Source organism: Talpa occidentalis, unplaced genomic scaffold (genome assembly GCF_014898055.3).
Source record: "Talpa occidentalis isolate TD23 unplaced genomic scaffold, MPIMG_talOcc4v2.1 talOcc4.7, whole genome shotgun sequence".
In the NCBI taxonomy this organism is placed as follows: domain Eukaryota; kingdom Metazoa; phylum Chordata; class Mammalia; order Eulipotyphla; family Talpidae; genus Talpa; species Talpa occidentalis.
The window spans coordinates 92,078,495-92,085,875 of record NW_023605083.1 but is presented as its reverse complement, the minus strand read 5'-3'; the positions used below and the strand labels follow the sequence as shown (position 1 = coordinate 92,085,875).

The 7,381-nt window shown below is 40.8% G+C and overlaps 2 non-coding genes across 2 annotated transcripts; both read left to right on the top strand.

Moving 5' to 3' along the window:
* Positions 1 to 9: 9 nt before the first annotated feature.
* On the top strand, positions 10 to 83 carry TRNAT-AGU (transfer RNA threonine (anticodon AGU)). Its single transcript has one exon. It is a non-coding gene; the product is annotated as a tRNA-Thr (tRNA).
* Positions 84 to 502: 419 nt separating this feature from the next.
* Positions 503 to 584, top strand: TRNAS-CGA (transfer RNA serine (anticodon CGA)). The gene has a single exon. It is a non-coding gene; the product is annotated as a tRNA-Ser (tRNA).
* The last annotated feature ends 6,797 nt before the right edge of the window (positions 585 to 7,381 follow it).

The following is a 7,381-nucleotide window of genomic DNA, read 5'->3' as shown; positions in this document are numbered from 1 at the left end:
CCTGCTGCCGGCGCCGTGGCTTAGCTGGTTAAAGCGCCTGTCTAGTAAACAGGAGATCCTGGGTTCGAATCCCAGCGGTGCCTGCACGTGCGGGGCGCGTATATTATTGCTGCGAGAAGAACACATTTCAGCCCCAGCCCCACGGGCCTTCGGGCCCCGCCTTCTAAGGGGCTTCCTCTTTGAGCGTCCGGTAACGCGCACTTTTAGTGCACGTTTGGAGCCAGGCTCCCGTGTCCCTCTGTGAGTCAGGGTTGTGCGGCACCACCATGTCTGCTTTCAAGGCTTTGGGGCCCTGGACTTGGATTTGGGCTCCTTTTCTTGGGGTCGCGCTGTGGCCGTGGGGAGACAGAAGAGGAAAGTCACCACAGCCGGCGGCTGCTAGGTAGGCGCCGCCGAACAGAGGGCGCACGCGCAAAAGACGTCGCGACGCAACGCAGTAGGTGGTGGAAAAACGGGCCTGTTGATAGGCAGCTATAGTTACGCGGGGCAGGGATCGCACGCGGCTGTGATGGCCGAGTGGTTAAGGCGTTGGACTCGAAATCCAATGGGGTCTCCCCGCGCAGGTTCGAATCCTGCTCACAGCGCTGATACTTTTGGGAATGAGTATCACAATATTCGGAGCAGGAAGAAAATTGTTTTTCCAGTGCTTTCTCTTCACTTGGCGAGAAATCGTGCTTTTATTCTGAGGCCCTCAGGGATTCAGCCGCCCGGGACCACACCGCGAGCGCCCTCTTGTGGGCCTCAGCTTCCTACATAGGTTGTGTCTTGAAAAATAATTTTCACTGTAGATTTTGAACTCCTGACTCCTCCAAACTCAGATAGTTCCTCAGTGCTGTCTGGCAGTTGTATTATATATATCTCCCCAATCCGGTCTCTTCTCTACGACTATTTTATTCCTCTCCTTTTACCTCAAAACACGCATCCCTTCATCCTCCCTCAGTTTTACTTACTGTTTCACTGAGAAAATAAGGCATTCCGAAGATTTTTTCCTACACGCACCATCGCACCTACCTACCTCAGTGTGTGACCACATATTCCTTTTCCTTCACTACTGCAGATGAATCCTTCCACCTAAGACCAACACCTACAAAGTTAGATCTTGGATTTCCTCTGGCCCCTTCAAGGGCATTGTTCTCTGTCCTATCCTACCAATTTTTTTTTTTTTTCTCTATACTGGACTATAACCACCATCTGTCAAACATATTGAAATTTATCCCAATTTAGAACAAGCAAGACAACAAAAGCTATCTCTACCCGACACCCTCCTCCAGTCACTGCTCCATTTATTTGTTCCCCTCTAAGGCAAAATGAATTATCTTTTACCCTGTGTCCAGCTCTTATCTTCTCCACGGAATTCTCTCTAATCGGGCGCCCCACCTCCATTCAAAGTTCAAGTTTCCAAATGACCATTACATTACTAAATCCACTGATGACTATTTAGCAGCAGTTGACACAAATTCTCTCTCTCACACACACACACCACGCACACACACACACACGCGCCCTCAGAATACTCTCCTCACTTGTCTGCTAGGACACCACACCCTTCTGATATTCCTTCTACATCTTTAGCTGCTCATTTACAGACTTTTGCTGGTTCATCATCTTCTGGATGTCTAAGTGTTAAAGTGTTCCCTAGGCTCAATTTTCCAACCTTTTCTTCTTTTTCTCTGTATCCACGTCGTTAGTGATCTCCAATCTCATGGCTTTAAATATCAACTAATAATGTATACATCCCAACTTTGCATTTTCCTCTTCAGAATTCTTCCCTGAATTACAGATTCATATATCCTATTGCCTACTTATCATTTCCATTGGATGTCTAATAGGGAATCACAAACTAAAATGTCCAAACCAAACTCCTGGTCATCTCCCCAAAACCTGAGGAAATTCTATTTCCTCAGTTGATCTGACTAAAAACCTTAGAATCATCTATGCTTCTTCTCTCTCTCAATTTCTTATTTTAAAAATGTAATTTTTAATTTTTTTTATTTTATACATTTTTTTACATCATTTTTGCACAATGTATGCATTTTCATCTTGCTTATAGTCCCCATACAATTCCCACCCCCCTTGTTTTGATCCTACTCTCTCCCCCACCCAGTGTCTCTGGTTTATAGTTGCTTGTTGCTTGTTGATTTTTACTTTATTATAATTAGTCTTTTTCCTTGTTCCTTATTTAGGTTTTCTAAATTCCTGCTATGAGCGAGACCATCCGGTATTTTTCTTTTTCTTTCTGGCTTATTTCGCTGAGCATGATTCCTTCCTGCTCCATCCATGTTGCTGCAAATTGCTTAAGTTTATCTTGTGTGATTGCTGAGTAATATTCCATTGTGTATATGTACCACATCTTCTTGATCCAGTCATCTATTTTTGGGCATTTGGGTTGTTTCCATATCTTGGCTATTGTAAATAGTGCTGCTATAAACATAGGGGTACAGGTGCCCTTTTGAATTAATGTTTCTGTGTCCTTTGGGTAAATACCTAGTGTGGAATTGCTGGATCGTATGGAAGCTCCATCTTTAGCAGGTTGAGGAATCTCCACACAGCTTTCCATAGTGGTTGGACCAGTTTGCACTCCCACCAGCAGTGCAGAAGAGTTACTTTTTCTCCACATCCTAGCCAACATTTGTTGTAGCTAGTTTTTTTAATATGTGCCATTCTCACTGGTGTAAGATGGTATCTCATGGTAGTTTTGATTTGCATTTCCCTGATTACAAGTGATGAACATTTTTTCATATGCCTGTTGGCCATTTGCATTTCTCTTTGGAGAAGTTTCTTTTTAGCTCTTCTGCCCATTTTTTGACTGGATTATTTACTTTGTTTTTGTTGAGTCTCATCAGCTCTTTGTAGATTTTTGTGATCAGTCTTTTATCATTAGTGTTATGTGCAAAAATTTTTTCCCAATCAGTGGGGTGTCTCTTCGTTTTGGTTACTGTCTCTTTTGCTGTACAGAAGCTCTTTAATTTGATGTAGTCCCAGCTGTTTATCTTTGCCTTCACTATCACTGCTTTGGGTGATGTGTCTGTAAAGATGTTACTGAGGTGTATGTCTTGTAGTGTTTCGCCTCTATTTCCTTCTATATATTTTATGGTTTCAGGTCTTATGTCTAGTTCTTCAATCCATTCTGAGTTGGTTTTTGTGCATGGTATAAGGTAGTAGTCAAGCTTCATTCTTTTGCATATCGCAATCCAGTTTTCCCAGCACCATTTATTGAACAAATTTTCTTTGCTCCATTGCATATTCTTTTTTTTTTTTTTTTTTTTTTTTTTTTTATAGAGGCATGCTTTATTTATTTGTTTGCTGGTTTTGTTTGTTTGTTTTTGTTTATACATGCACTGGGTACAGTCAGAAGCGCGGGAGGGCGAGAGAATTCACCAGAGCCAGAGCGGGGAGCAGAGCAGGCAGAAGGACCAAAGTACACTGCTGAGGGGAGCAGCGGGCGGCAGGAGAGGTCTGCGCGCCATGTGGGACCCTCCTCTGGTGGCCGGGGAGCAGCCGGGGATCGAACCGGCGCCGCAGAGGCCGCGCGCAGCTTCGCAACCCAGCGCTCAACCGCTGCGCCACCGGGGAGGCCCTCCATTGCATATTCTTTGCTTCTTTGTTAAAGATTAGTTGACCATAAATCTGTGGGTTTATTTCTGGATTTTCTATTCAGTTCCATTGGTCTGTGTGTATGTTCTTGTTCTAATAACATGCAGTTTTGATTATTATGACTTTTTAATATAGTTTGAAGTCTGAGAGTATGATACCTCCATTCCCTTTTTTTTTCCCCAGGAGAGCTTTGTCTATTTGGGGTTTTTGGTGCCTCCATATGAATTTCATCAGTATTTCTTATATTTATTTGAAGAATGTTATTGAAATTTCTATTGGAATTTGTAAATTGTAAATTTATAAATTTGTAAATTTGTAAATCGCTTTTGGTAGGATTGCCATTTTGATAACGTTAATTCTTCCAATCCATGAGCAGGGTATGTCTTTCTATTTCTTTGTGTCTTCTTCTATTTCTTTTAACAGTGTTTTATAGTTTTCTTTGTATAGGTCCTTTACCTCTTTTGTTAGTTTATTCCCAAGTATTTGATTTTTTTGCTTCAATAATAAAAGGGATGGTTTTCTTGATTTCTTCTTTTTCAGATTTATTGTTTGTGCATAGGAAGGCTACTGATTTTTGTGTGATTTTGTATCCTGCTACTTTACTAAACTGATTGATTAGTTTGATTAGTTTTTCTATGGAGTTTTTGGGGTTCTCTATGTATATTATCATATCACCTGTGAATAGTTTGACTTCTTCCTTCCCTATTTAGATTCCTTGTATGTCTTTCTCTTGTCTTATTGCTCTGGCTAGGGCTTCCAGTATTATATTGAAAAGTAGTGGTGAGAGTGGACATCCTTGTCTTGTTCCAGATCTTAATGGAAATGCTTTTAACTTTTCACCATTGAGAGTAATATTGGCTATGGGCTTGTCATATATGGCCTTTATGATATTGAGGTATGTTCCTTGTATCCTGAGAATTTCAAGGACCTTTATCATAAATGGGTATTGTACTTTGTTGAAGGCTTTTTCAGCATCTATTAATATTATTATATGGTTTTCATATTTCTTTTTGTTGATGTGTTGGATTACATCGATTGATTTTCCAGATGTTGAACCATCCTGTGTCCCTGGAATAAATCCTACTTGGTCATGATGAATTATCTTATGGATACATTGTTGGATTCTGTTAGCTAAAATTTTATTGAGGATTTTTGCATCAATGTTCATTATAGAGATTGGCCTGTAGTTTTCTTTTTTGTGTGTTGTCCTTGTTTGGTTTTGGTATTAGTGTAATGTTGGCTTCATAGAACATGTTTGGCATTATCCCTTCCTTCTCAATTTTTTGAAAGAGTTTGTGAGGGATAGGCACTAGTTTGTTTCTGAATGTTTGGTAGAATTCATTTGTAAATCCATCTGGTCCTGGGCTTTTGTTTTTGGGGAGGGTTTTGATTACCATTTTATTTTGCTGCTTGTAATTGGTCTGTTTAGGTGTTCTATTTCTTCTTTATCTAGCTTTGGGTGATTGTAAAGTTGTAGGAATTTGTCCATATCTTATAGATTGTTGAACTTGTTTGCATATAACTGTTCATAGCAGTTTCTGATTATTTCTTTTGATTTCTGCTGTGTCTGTTGTGATTTCTCCTCTTTCATTTGTGATCCTATTTATTATTTGTGCTTTCTCCTATTTTTCCTTTGTCAGCCTGGCTAGGGATTTGTCTATTTTATTATTTTTTTGAAGAACCAACTTTTGGTTTCATTGATCTTTTGAATTGTTTTTTTAGTTTGTATTTCATTTATTTCTGCTTTGATTTTTATTATTTCCTTTCTTCTACTGGTTTTAGGGTTTTTAAAAAGATTTATTTATTTATGCATACAAGAATGGGGGTACAGGCCAGAGGTGCAAGGGAGGGGTGAGAGGATTCACCAGAAACAGAGTGGGAAATAGAACAGGCAGATTGGCTGGGGGGAGCAGCGGTTGAGTCAGGAGAGGTCTGCTGCACCATGTGAGTTGCTTCCTGGCTGGGGAAGTTTCGTCTTAACCCCTTGTGCCACCAGGAAGGCCCCTTTTTTTTTGTTCTTTTTCTAGTTCTTTGAGATGTGAGATTAGGTTGTTTCTTTGAGTTCTTTCTTGTTTCTTTTTTCTTTTTCTTTTTTTTTAAAGAGGCATGAATTTTTCAACTGCTGCGCCACCGGGGAGGCCCTCTTTCTTGTTTCTTGATGTGAGCCTGTATTGCTATATATTTTCCTATTATTACTGCTTTTGATGCATCCCATACATTTAGGAAATTGGTGTCCTCCTTGTCATTCAACTCAAAGTATTTTTCAATTTCTTCTTTGATCTCCTCATTAGTCCAATGGTTTTCCAGTAGTGTGGGTTTCAATCTCCATGAGGTAGGAGGGTTCCTTGCTTCTTTTTGTGGTTTATTTCTAGTTTGATGCCTTCATAGTCAGAGGAGACGGTTGGTATGATTTCAATCTTGGTGTGTCTGTTGATGTTTGTCTTGTGTCCCAGTATGTGACGGATCCTGGAGAATGATCCGTGTGCACTTGAGAAAAATGTGTACTCAGATTTTTTGGGGTTTAGTGTTCTATAGATGTCTATTAAGCCCACGAGGTCTAGATCCTTATTTAGAGCTTTAGTGTCCTTACTTATTTTTTGTCTCGTTGATCTATCCATTGCTGATAGCGGTGTGTTGAAGTCTCCTACTACATATGTATTTTTTCTGATGTCTGTTTTCAGAGATGATAATAGTTGTCTGATATATTTTGGTGCTCCTTCATTTGATGAGTATATGAGTGTTATGTCTTCTTGATGTATTGTCCCCTTGATCATAACGTAGTGACCGTCTGGTCTCTTTTTTACCTTTTTGAGTTTGAAATCGGTTTTATCTGATATAAGTGTAGTTGTTCCTGCCTTCTTTAAAAATGTAAAAATTTTGACTGCTTGTCACTACTTCACCACTACTTCCTGGTTGCAACCACTCTCATCTTTCAGGCAGATTATGACAACAGTTACTAAATTATTTCCTTGCTTCTTCTCTTCTTCCTTACTCTCTTGCAATTTATTCTTTTTAAAAAATGTATTTATTTATTTATTTATTTTTTAGTAGAGGCATGTTTTATTTATTTATTTATTTATTTATTTATTTATTTATTTATTTGTGTGTTTGTTTTTGTTTATACATGCACTGGGTACAGTCAGAAGTGTGGGAGGGTGAGAGAATTCACCAGAGCCAGAGCGGGGAGCAGAGCAGGCAGAAGGACGGAAGTACACTGCTGAGGGGAGCAGCAGGCGGCAGGAGAGGTCTGCGCGCCATGTGGGACCCTCCTCAGGTGGCCTGGGAGAGCCGGGGATCGAACCGGCGTCTCCGAGGCCGCGGGCAGCTTCGCAACCCAGCGCTCAACCGCTGCGCCACCGGGGAGGTCCTATATTTATTTATTTATGCATACAAGAACTGGGGTACAGGCCAGAGGTGCGGGAGAGTGACAGGATTCACCAGAGACAGAGTGGGGAACAGAACAGGCAGATCGACTGAAATACACTGCTGAGGGGAGCAGCGGGCAAGTCAGGAGAGGTCTGCTGCACCATGTGGGTAGCTCCCTGGCAGGGGATAGAACTTGAGCCGCAGTGTCTGCGGATAGCTTCATAGGTTGCATCTTAACCCCTTGTGCCACCAGCGAGGCCCTCTTGCAATCTATTCTTAACACACTGGGCAAAGTGATAGATAAAGTGATCCTTCAAAAACAAAATCAGTTTTTGTCATTCCTCTCTTCAAAATCTTCAAATGGGGTATCAATATAAATTCATGTTTTAAAAATGTATATTGTGGCCTCCCTGGTGGCGCA